General features: G+C 43.4%; 2 pseudogenes; one reads left to right on the plus strand and one right to left on the minus strand.

The window, feature by feature from the left end:
* Nucleotides 1–1080: 1080 nt before the first annotated feature.
* LOC119523403 lies at nucleotides 1081–1656 on the minus strand (annotated as a pseudogene).
* Nucleotides 1657–5945: 4289 nt separating this feature from the next.
* Nucleotides 5946–6929, plus strand: LOC119523501 (annotated as a pseudogene).
* The last annotated feature ends 5542 nt before the right edge of the window (nucleotides 6930–12471 follow it).

The following is a 12471-nucleotide window of genomic DNA, read 5'->3' on the forward strand; positions in this document are numbered from 1 at the left end:
GCTCTGAATCAGCGTCCACTCTATGGTGCTGTTTTGCGTATTTCCTTTGCCAACTCCTGCCATGGACTGTTAGTACCCTCTTGATTATTGGAAATAGAGTCATTAGTGCCTCTGAATCTAATCAGAGTAGAAAACAAATTGTAAAAGCCCATTTTAAGATTCCGTTTCTCAAGAACCACTTCCGGTACCAAGTTGTATTAGTTAGGGTTCTCCTTGGAAACAGAATCAACGAGAGATGTCTCTGATTATCAAATTGTAAAAGTGACTCACGCAACTGCGGGAGCGCACGAGTCCAAATTCTGCAGAGCCGTCAACAAGCTGTCAACTCCAAGGAAGACGTCCGACGAACTCCTCGGGAAACGAACCGACAACTTCGACGAACTCCTCAGGAAACGAACCGACAACTTTGACGAACTCCTCAGGAAACGAACCGGCAACTTTGACGAACTCCTCAGGAAACGAACCAACAACTTTGACGAACTCCTCAGGAAACGAACTGGCAACTTCGATGAGCTCCCCAGGAAAAGCTTCACTGAGCAGCTGAAGAAGAAATGAAGGTTCTCTAACCGTCCGGCTTATAAGCCTCCAACTGATCACCCGGACCAAATCCAGCCAATTGCACTCTCTCACTGTGGAAGCATGCCCCTTGATGAGTCATCAGTCAGCTGCAGTCAATTGACTGATGATCCGACAAACCAGCCCGTTGGTTTATCAACCAGCCTCAAATAGCCTCACAGCAATCGTCAGGCCAGTGCCCGCTTGACCAGACAGGTAGGCCACCTAGCCAAGTTGACACATGAACCCAACCATCACACTCTGTGATTAGGTATATATGTGTTTATAATTTTTGTATCTTTTTGGTGGATTGATCCTTTTAGTAATATATAGTGTCCTTCTTTGTCTTTCTTAGCAGCTTCTTTTTTTGGTACCAAATTACTTTATTTGAAGGAATGGTACAAATGAAATAATTTGGTGGATGTTGAAACAACTTATAGAAAAGGTGAAGGTAAACCCAACATGCATGCATTGCCATGGTGCCCAAAGAATCACCCCGTGGCTCTGGGGAACATGGCATAAGGCTTAGCTCTCATCATCACTGTTTCCCAGAGTGTGCTTGTCAAAGAGATATTCTACCAGGCTAGAATCTGGGGCCCCCATCTTGCACAAGTTGGTTACATAGCTATCCAATTCTTTGATGGACTTCACCTGCTCATTCAGGTAATGTCTCAATGAAGTCACACAAGTGAGGGTCGTTTTTGTCAGTGGCCAATTTGTGCAGTTCCAGTAGTGACTGATTCACCCTTTTATCCAAGTGTAATGCATATTCCATTGCATTCAGCCCACTCTCCCAGTCATCTCATTCTGGTTTCTGAAGATCCTGAAGGAAGATTGGCCACCTTGTTGGTTCTGCAGTTTCATAAGTTTCTCAGCATGCTCCCTCTCCTCATGAGATTGGTGAAGAAAATATTTGGCAAAGTTCTTCAAAGCCACATTACCATGGTCAAAGTAGTAAGACACTGACAGGTAGACATAGGAGGTGTAGAGCACCTGGTTGATCTGGTGGTTGATGGTGGCCTCTGAGTCCTGGTTGTAGTTCTGTCACACCTGTGATGGGGACATGGTTGTCATGGCAGGTGGTTAAAGAGAGGAGGCAGCGGCTGCATGGTGCTGGAGTAGGGGTGGAAGGCTGCTTGGAGTGGCTGGCTAATGAGGGCATGTGCCAGGTTCTGTTCAAGCAATGTTGAAGCAGGAAACCATGATGACTCTTCATGAAGTCATCTCTGTAGCAACTCTTGACTTAAAGTCTATCTTGTCTGATGTTAGTATAGCCCCCTGTGCTCTCTTTTGGTTACTATTTGCATGGAATGTTTTTTCCAACTTTTCACTTTCAGCTTATTTGTGTTCCCAGGTCTAAGGTGAGTTTCTTGTAGACAAAATATGGGTGGATCATGCTTTTTACACATTCTGCCAATCTGTGTCTTTTGATTGGAGAGTTTAGACCATTTACATGCAGAGTAAATACTGATAAGGCAGGACTTACTTCAGCCATTTTGTCCTTTGTTTCTTGTATGTCTTACAACTTTCCCCCCTCATTTCCTTCATTGCAGTGGTCTCTTTTTACATAGTTGGTCTATTTTTAGTGAAACAGATTGATCCCCTTCTCATTTTGATTTCTGTCTATATTTTAAGTAATTTCTTTGGAGTTATCATGGGGTTTAACTTAACATCCTAAATCTATAACAAACTAGTTTGAAATGATACCAGCTTAACTTCAATTACATACACAGTCTCTGCTCCTATACCCCTCCATTTCTTCTCTTTATGCTGTTTTTGTCGCACATTGCCTCTTTATTCTTTCATGCCCATAACACGGAAATATGGTTATTTCTTATTCAACTGCATTCTAAATCTTGAAAGAAACAAAAGTAGTTACATACCAAGAATACAATAATTCTAGCATTTGTATTTACTTATGTGGTTACCTTTACCAGAGATCTTTATTTCTTCACACAACTTCAAAGTACTACATACTGTCCTTTCCTTTCAACCCGAATAAATCCCTTTAGCATTTCTTGTTGGGCCAGTCTAGTGGTGATGAACTCCCACAGTTTTATTTATCTGGTAATGTTTTAAACTCTCCCTCATTTTCCCTTAAAAGTCCTCAATTGACTGGATTAAATCCAGCTGATTGCTTTGCCAGATATAGGATTCTTGCTGGCAAGTTTTCTCTTTCAATACTTTAAATATTTTATAGCACTGCCTTCTTACCTCCATAGTTTCTAATGAGAAACCAGTACTTAATCTTATTAAGGATCACTTGTATGTGATGAGTCACTTCTCTCTTGCTCTTTCAGTATTCTCTCTTTATCTTTGGCATTTGGCATTTTTATTATGATATATGTCTTGGAGTAGGTCCACTTGGGTTCATCCTGTTTATAGTTCATTGGGTTTCTTGGATGTGTATATTCATATCTTTCATCAATTTGGGTAATTTATTGGCCATTATTTCTTTAAATATTATTTCTTTCCCTTTCTTTTTCTAGTCTCCTTTTGGAACTCCCATAGTGCATATGTTAGTATGCTTCAAGTTGTCCCACAGGTTTCTTAGGCTCTGCTCACCTTTTTCCATTCTTTTCTCTATGTGCTCTTCAGACCAAATGATTTCAATTGTCTTGTTTTCTTGTTTGCTGATTCTTTCTTTTGCTTATTCAAATCTACTGTTGAACCCTTCTATTGTATTTTCAATCTCTGTTATTATGTTTTTTATCCCCAAAAGTTCTGTTTGGTTCTGTTTTAAAATTTCTAATTTCTTCTTTTGTTCCTGCATCATCTTCTTGATTTCTTTTAGTTATATGTCCATGTTTTCCTTTGTTTCATTGAACTTATTTAGGGGAGTTGATGATGTTTTTGATCAGCTGTTCCAGTGTCTGTGCTTCCTTTGTTGCTTTATTTTGTTTCTTTGAATGGGCTATCTCTTCCTGTTCTTTTGTATGTCCTATGATCTTTTGTTGAAGACTTGGCATTTCATTATTTTGATGTGTTAATTCTGGAAGTCAGATTCTCCCTTTTACTAAGGTTTTAGTGTAGTTGAGGCTTTTCAATACCTAGTCTGGTTTATGCTGAACCTATAGAACAACCCATGGTTGACAGTTTGGTTATTCTTAGTTCTCTCCAAGCCTGCATTTTGTCCTGGGCATGCACAGCAATTTTCAAGAATTCCCCAGTATGTGGAAAGGAGTTCCTCTCCCCAGCTTCTCCTCCTGGGTCTCTGAGGTGTGTTCATTGTTTTAATTACAATTTTTCTTCCTTGTCAGCTGCAATCAACTCAACTCCAATATTGCATTCTGGGTTGCCTTTATACCTCAACTTTCAGCACTGGGTCTGCTCTGTGGATCTGCAACTCAACTCTCCCATTCTGATTTAGTGGACCCAGAGCCAGACCCATGCTCTGAGTCTCCCTTCCATGGAGCCAGTTGAGGTCAATGTACAAAGACCCCCAAAATTTTCATTTAGGTGTGTCAGTAGGGACTTGCACTGGAAATGTGTACGAGCTGCCAAATTGCTGCTGTGGGTGAGTCTGGACTTAGGGTCCCACACTTGAGTGCATGTGGGCTGCCTGGCTGCACCATGGATCAATTGGGCCTCTGGGACCTGCACTTGAGTTTGCATAGGCTGCAGAACCACCACTGTGAGTCATACAAACTATCTTGTGGATCCAAGCATGGGGAAGGGGCCCAGACTAGGAAATTATTCCAGTCACTCCCTGTATTAGTTAGGGTTCTCTAGGGAAACAGAACCAACAAGAGATATCTGTAAATATAAGATTTCATAAAAGTGTCTCACACAACTGTGGGTATGCATGAGTCCAAATTCCATAGGACAGGCAGCAAACTGGCAACTCCAATGAAGGTGTTCGATGAACTCCTCAGGAGATGCTGACTAGTCAAAGAAGAAGTGATGGTTCTTTCTCTTTCTCCCTTAGAAGTCCTCAGTTGGATTAAATCCAGCTGATTGAGTTCTCTCTTTGTGGAAGACCTGCCTTTCATTGGTGTAATCAGCCACAGATGCAGTCAGTTGATGGGTGATTTAATAAACCGGCCTTCTGGTTTATTAACCAGACACAAATGTCCTTGCAGTAATGATTAGGCCAGTGCTTGCTTGACCAGACACCTGGACACCATCACCTGGCCAAGCTGACACATGAACCTAACCATCACACTCCCTTACCAATTGTAAGTGTTTTTTGTTGTTCTCTAGTCTCAATTTCTTCCAGAGTTTTGAGAAAGTTGATTCTCTTTGTGTATTCTTTCCAGAGTCACTAAAATTGGCTTCTTGCCTCTACATCATCTGTGCTTACCATGGTGATCACAGCCACTCCAGGCAGGATTGTAGAAGAGGCCATGGGCAAATGAAGCTCACTTGGCATAAGTATTAACAGTTCAAAGCAAATTTGCACCTATGGGCCCCTATGGGCACACACATGATGTACTGTGCCAGTTTGGATATATTATGTCCCCCAAGAAAAAGCCATGATCTTTTGATCCAATCTCATGGGATATTGGGATTAGGTTGTTTCCATGGAGATGTGACCTACCCAACTGTGAGTGATAGCTTTGGTTAGGGTGTGACCTCTGATTGAATGTTACCATGGAGGTGTGGCCCCACCCATTCAGCATGGGCCTTGATTAGTTCACTGGAGTCTTACAAAAGCTCACAAGTAGAAGGTGCCTCAGAGCTGCAACTTAGAGAGACATTTTGAAGACGGCTGTTGAAAGCAGACTTTTGTTCTGGAGAAGCTAAGAGTAGACAAAATGCCCCAAGAGCAACATTTTGAAGAATGCACAGGAGCTGAGAGAGAAGCTGGAACACAATCCAGGATCAGCAGATGCCAGCCACATGCCTTCTGAGCTAACAGAGGTTTTCCAGATGCCAATAGCCATCCTTCAGCGAAGGTACCCTATTGTTGATGCCTTACCTTGGACTCTTCATGGCCTTAAGACTGTAACGGTGTAACCAAATAAACCCCTTTATAAAAGCCAATCCATTTCTGGTATTTTGAATTCTGGCAGCATTAGCAGACAGGAACAGGTACCATCTGAGAGTTGGAGACCCTGGACCCCAAATATCACTCCCACCTGTCACTCACAGTGCCTCAATTTTCACCATTCGAGGTAAAATACTCTTTTATGTTAAAGAACACAGGAAGGCTGCTATCCCCAACCGTGTAGATGAATTATAGCAGCTAGTGCTCAAAGCCTGGTCTGAAGAATCCCTCATTGGAATCACCTGGGGTGCATGTTACAAATGCAGATTCCTGTGTTGGCTTCGTGGGACTGGGTGCCTACTCAAGGAAGAATGCCTGCTGGTGGGGGGGGGGGGTGGAGAGAGGCGCAAGAACAAAGGCGCGATCGTTAGCAGGAGCAGAAAGCAGACCCTAGAGAGCTCTGAGCAGCTCCATCTCGGCCGCTGGCCTAGTTACCATCACACCGGAGGAGAAGCCGCAGCTGCCACATCCGCCCCCAGTCACCGTCACCGGAACCATGAGCAGCGAGGCCGGGATCCAACAGCCGTCTGCCGCCCCCGCCCTCAGGGCTGCTGACACCAAGCCCCGCACCACAGGCAGCAGCGCAGAGAATGGCGTCTGGTCGGCCTCATATAGGCGGCGCCTGCGGGTGGCGACAAGATCGTTGCAACGAAGGTTTTGGGAACAGTAAAATGGTTCGATGTAAGAAACGAATATGGCTTCATCAACAGGAATGACATCGATAAAGATGTGTTTGTACATCAGCCTGCCATGAAGAATAACTCCAGAAAGTACCTTCGCAGTATAAGAAATGGACAGACTGTGGAGTTTAATGTTGTTAAAGGAGAAAAGGGGGCGGCGGCAGCAAATGCCACAGGCCCTGGTGGAGTTCCAGTGCAAGGCAGTAAGTATGCAGCAAAATTATCAGAATAGTGAGAGTAGGGGAAAGAATGAGGGATCAGAGAGTGCTCCGGAAGGCCAGGCCCGACAATGCCAGCCCTACTTCAGGTGACGATTCCCCCTTACTACTTGCGGAGACCCTATGGGCGTCGACCACAGGATTCCAACCCTTCTGTGCAAGAAGTGATGGAAGGTGCTGACAGCCAGGGTGCAGGAGCACAAGGTAGACCCGTGAGGCTAAATATGCATTGTGGTTATAGACCAAGATTCCACAGGGGCCCCCCTCGCCAAAGACAGCCTATACAGGAAGGCAATGAAGATGATAAGGAAAATCAAGATGAGACCCAAGGTCAGCAGTCGCCTCAATGTCTGGACTGCCATAACTTCAGTTACCACGCAGATGCACAGAAAACCCTAAACCACAAGATGGCAAAGAGACAAAAGCAGCCAACCACCTGCTGTGAATTCATCTGCTCCGGAAGCTGAGTAGGGCAGGGCTGAGTAAATGCCGGCTTACCATCTCTATCATCATCCAGTTTAGTCATCTAACAAGAAGTAAATATGAAATTCCAGCAATAAGAAATGAACAGAAGATTGGAGATGAAGACCTTAAGTGCTGGCTTTTTGCCCATGGACCAGATAACTAGAACTATCTGCATTATCTATGCAGCATGTGGTTTTCATTATTTTTACCTAAAGACATCTCTTTTTGGTAATGACAAATGTGATTTTTAAAAAGCCTGGGTTTTCTCAATACACCTGTGCCGGTTTGAGTGTATTGTGTCCCCCAAATGCCATTATCTTTGTGGTCTTGTGTGGGGCAGAAGTTTTGGTGCTGGTTGGATTTGCTTGGAATGTGCCCCACCCAGCTGTGGGAGATGATTCTGATGAGATGTTCCCATGGAGGCGTGGCCCCGCCCATTTGGGGTGGGCCTTGATCGGTGGAGCTATATAAATGAGCTGACTCGGGGGGGGGGGGGGGGGGGGGGGAGAAAACGGAGTGCAGCTGGGAGTGATGTTTTGAAGAGAAGCAAGCTTGCTAGAGAGGAACGTCCTGGGAGAAAGCCGTTTTGAGGCCGGAGCTTTGGAGCAGATGCCAGCTGCCTTCCTAGCTAGCAGAGGTTTTCCAGACGCCATTGGCCATCCTCCGGTGAAGGTACCCGATTGCTGAGGTGTTACCTTGGATGTTTTGTGGCCTTAAGACTGTAACTGTGTAGTGAAATAAACCCCCATTTTATAAAAGCCTATCCATCTCTGGTGTTTTGCATTCTGCAGCATTAGCAAACTAAAACAACACCTTTAAAGGTTTCTAAATTGTTTCATATCTGGTCAAGTTGAGATTTTAAAAAATCTAATTTTTAGTATGTAATAAAAGTTTGCAATTTGAATTTTTCAAAAAACTCAACAAACTGCAAGCTCCTGTTAATAAAGATCTTAAATAATTGTTAAAAAAAAAAACCAAAGGCAAATGTTGCCATTTTGACTGAGTGCTTACTTTCCCTGGGGGTGGTCAGGTCCCATCTACAACCTCTGCCCATGAGAACACCTCCAAAGTCTAAAGTCAGAGACCATATCCAAATAGTGGGAGGTGGGAATGCTACACAAGATTCATTAAGGCAAGTTGTGGCATTTGGAGGACATCTCATCCTACCTTTAAGAACAAGGATTAATAAGAGGCTGAAACCACAACAAAGAGGAGACCATAGGAAAGGTGGGGCTGCTGTTCAGACAGTAGGAAGAGTTTTTGGCAATAAAACTACCTCTCATTGTGCAGTGGTTATGGTTTACAGAGCTCTTTCATATCTCATTCTTCTTTAAGCCTCCTGCAATACTTTGAGGTAGATATTAGTTATCTCTCTTTTACAGAACTGACAATTGGGGCTCAGAGAAGTTAAGTAACAGTAACAAATAGAGGCGAGATTTGACTCCAGGTTTCCTGCCCTTTTTTTTTTTTTACCAATGGGATTAGAGTTTTTATTTCAGCAACTGATCATGAGGTCATTTATGACTTCCTTCCTCCACGTTCCTTCCATGTTCCTCCTACTTTCAGCAAGTATCTCAGCTATTCAGGATTGTTTACCTTCATTCCTGAGAGATCTGAACCCTTGTCAATCTTTTTGTTTAGTAATTTCCATTAATTTTTTTTACACTGAATATAGAGGTTTGGGGAGGTAATTTAGGGGATCATTTATGTTTAATCCTTTCTCTCCCCCCCCACCCCACCCCATCACCATCTGTAGGTTACAGTATCCTTATTTCTCTTTGATCATCAGTGTCACCCCAGCCAGATGTTACCTCAACCAATAGGATAGTTTTATTTTCTGCCTGTAATTCCATTTTCTCTTCAATGGTGTGAGGAACTCAAAAAAGTAAGGTGGCAGCCTTAAACTGCCTTAAATAGACATAGAATAATTGTTATTGTCCCTGGTGGAAACATTTCCCTTTTAGGTATTAGAACTTCTTAGTCACCAGGTCCAGAGTTGTAAGGACTATGAGTGGGTTATCAGGTAAAATTATGAGAATTATGACCTTCTCCACCCTAAATTTCCTGATATATATATATATTCTGACCGAGGAGAAATGGCACTATGTATTAATTACTGGTTCAGCACATAAGCTCTCCTGTAGGATGGTACTTCAAACTCACAAGGTGCCAACAGATGGTACTGAGTCTTCAAAAAACCATTCCATTGCTCTAAAAGATGAGCTTCTTCTGAATAATAGAGTACATGCAAAGAACAATGATTATCAATTAAGACCACTTCCAGGTGCCTGAGCCAACACCTTAAATATACAATATCAAAATAAGGGCACTCTGGTAAATTCAGCCTATTCTAAAATTTTCTTTCTTGCCAAGTATCATCAGAATCCATAACCCAGCATTTGCAAGATAATTGCCAATATAAATTGCTTTGTGTCCCTGTGTCTAAGATGAGTCTCTTGTATGCAACATATTGATGGTTCATTTTTTTTGATCCATTCTGCAAATCTATATCTTTTAATTGGGGAGTTTAATCCATTTACATTCAACGTTATAACCGTGAAGGCATTTCTTGATTCAGCCATCTTCCTTTGGTTTATGTTTGTCATATATATTTTTCCCCTCTCTCTATTAATATCCTTTATTGTACCCATACCGAATCTCTTTAGTACTGAACCTTTCTCCAAGTCTCTCTCTCCTTTCTTTGTTTCTCTGTCTGTAGGGCTCCCTTTAGTATCTCCAGTAGGGCAGGTCTCTTGTTAGCAAATTCTCTCAGCATTTGTTTGTCTGTGAAAAATTTAAGCTCTCCCTCAAATTTGAAGGAGAGCTTTGCTGGATAAAGTATCCTTGGTTGGAAATTTTTCTCACTCAGAATTTTAAATATATCGTGCCACTGCCTTCTCGCCTCCATGGTGGCTGCTGAGTAGTCACTACTTAGTCTTATGCTGTTTCCTTTGTATGTGGTGAATTGCTTTTCTCTTGCTGCTTTCAGAACTTGCTCCTTCTCTTCCGTGTTTGACAGCGTGATCAGAATATGTCTCGGAGTGGGTTTATTTGGATTTATTCTATTTGGAGTTCGCTGAGCATTTATGATTTGTGTATTTATGTTGTTTAGAAGATTTGGGAAGTTTTCCCCAACAATTTCTTTGAATACTCTTCCAAGACCTTTACCCTTTTCTTCCCCTTCTGGAACACCAATGAGTCTTATATTCGGACGTTTTATATTATCTATCATATCCCTGAGGTCCATTTTGATTTTTTCAATTTTTTTTCCCCATTCTTTCTTTTATGCTTTCATTTTCCATTCTGTCATCTTCCAGGTCACTGATTCGTTGTTCAACTTCCTCTGGTCTTGTACTATGAGTGTCCAGAATCTTTTTAATTTGGTCAACAGTTTCTTTAATTTCCATAAGATCATCTATTTTTTTATTTAGTCTTGCAATGTCTTCTTTATGCTCTTCTAGGGTCTTCTTGATATCCTTTGTATTCTGTACTATGGTCTCATTGTTCATCTTTAGTTCTTTGAGTAGCTGCTCTAGGTGCTGTGTCTCTTCTGGTCTTTTGGTTTGGGTGTTTGGGCTTGGGTTATCCATATCATCTGGTTTTTTCATATGCTTTATAATTTTCTGTTGTTTTTGGCCTCTTGGCATTTGCTTAACTTGTTAGGGTTCTTTTAGGACTTGTAGACCAATTGAAGTCCTTATCTCTAATTTATCAGATCTACAGCTTCGTGGAGTACACTTTCTCTAACTAACCAGCAGGTGGCGTCCACGAGCCACCTGTTCTCCACAAGCCAGTTCTCCCCTGCTTTGCCTTTGTGGTGAGTGGGGGAGTGAGTCTTGTGGGGTCCAATTGGTGTACCAAGCTTGCGTGTGTAGTTGGTGTTGCCCGCCCTGTATATGGGGCGTGTTTCTGGGCAGTCAGGGATGGGGGGTGGCTCTAACAACCAAATCTCCCTGGTGATCCTGGAGTTTTAAAGCTGCTGCAATAGTCTAATCCTTCAGTTCAGTCCTGCCACAGTTTGTCTCTGCCACTGACCCACAAGTCCTTGGTATTGGCGTATGGCTCCTGAGACTTGTAAGTGGGTCCCTCTTCCAGGCCATGCACCCCCTGGTCCTCTGTTGAGGGATGACTGTGCTATGTCACAGGTGAGTGCCATCCCCCCAGGGCGGTTCTGGACTCCTGGGCTGTGTAGGGAGGCTCTCAGTCTGCTGAAATGATGGCTGAATGGGTCTTTGTTAATTCACACTGCTCCACCTTCCCAACTCTGGGACAATCAACTGAGGTTGCAAGGAAGGCTAATGTCCACACCCAGTTTTGTGGTGTGTGCCTGTTATTTGAAGCACTTCCGTCACACTGGGTTGTCTGGGGCAGCTCTGGGCTTTGGGGCTGGCGATGGGCAGGAGTGTTTCCTGTCCACCAGGATGATGGCTGTAAGCGGACACCCCCCTTTTCTTGGGAAGTTGTGGTGTTTAGTGTTTTTTCTCAGCCACTGGATTATTGCCTTTTGTCTCAGAGCTCTCTTAGTTCTGCTCTTGTCTTGACCTGCTCAAATTGCAAGTCTTTGAAGCTTTCTGTATTGGGCTTCTTAGAGTAATTGTTTTAGGAAAAGAAAAAAGGATTAAACGAACAAACCAAAAAGGGCCCTCCTCACAGATCTAATGGGTTATTGAAATGCTAAGAGACAAAGCAATTAGGGCCATTAAGTAAAGGTCCACAGGGCAGAGAGATCAGCTTTTCTTTGGGATTTGCATATGAGCCTCAGGGCCTGAGCTCTGCCCTTCCCCTTTCTATGTTCACCAGAACTCCAAAAATCCTCCGCTTTTAATTTTGGAGTTTTTCGTGCTGTTTTTTTCTATGCCTGTCTCCTCTCTGCTGGGCTGGCTGCTCTCAGATTCTCTGGTGTCTGGTCTCAGTCTATCTATGGTTGGAGTTTGAATCAGTAGAATGAGTTTCCGATAAGAGCTGCCACTGCAGTTCTCCCTTCTCCTTCCCAGCGCTGATGGCCCCTCCTCCCACGGGACTGAGCCTGGCAGGGAGGGGTGCGGGTCCCCTGGCCACAAAAACTTACAGATTTCGCTGATCTCAGCAGTTCCACATTTTCATGAGTGTTGTATGAAATATGCCCAAAGTCAGATTGCTCTGTGGTGTCCAGTCCACGCAGTTCCTGGCTTTCTACCTACTTTCCTGGAGGAGTAACTAAAACATACAGCTCACCAGTCTGCCATCTTGCCCCGCCCTTCCTCTTGCCCTTTTGATGATAAATATAGGCAAGTCTATGTCAGTTGGTTGAACCCTGGACATAATTTCAGAGGGACCACCAAGTGAGTTGGAAGTCCCTGAAGGTCCCTGCCCTGATTGCATGTTTCCCGTGTCCCTAAGGACAGCTTGGAAAAATGGGTCTTCTGGTTCTTTATTAACCTTTATTGCTCTTGATTTGGTTCTGGCCATCAGCAGCCACTGTTTGAGCAAGAGAGTTATCTCTAGATAATCTCTGGTCTGAATGTTAACCTACCCACATCCCTGCTTGACTGTTGGAGTGGAAGACACCTGTCTCCAATTCTCC

Source organism: Choloepus didactylus, chromosome X (assembly GCF_015220235.1).
Source record: "Choloepus didactylus isolate mChoDid1 chromosome X, mChoDid1.pri, whole genome shotgun sequence".
NCBI classification, from domain to species: Eukaryota; Metazoa; Chordata; class Mammalia; order Pilosa; family Megalonychidae; genus Choloepus; species Choloepus didactylus.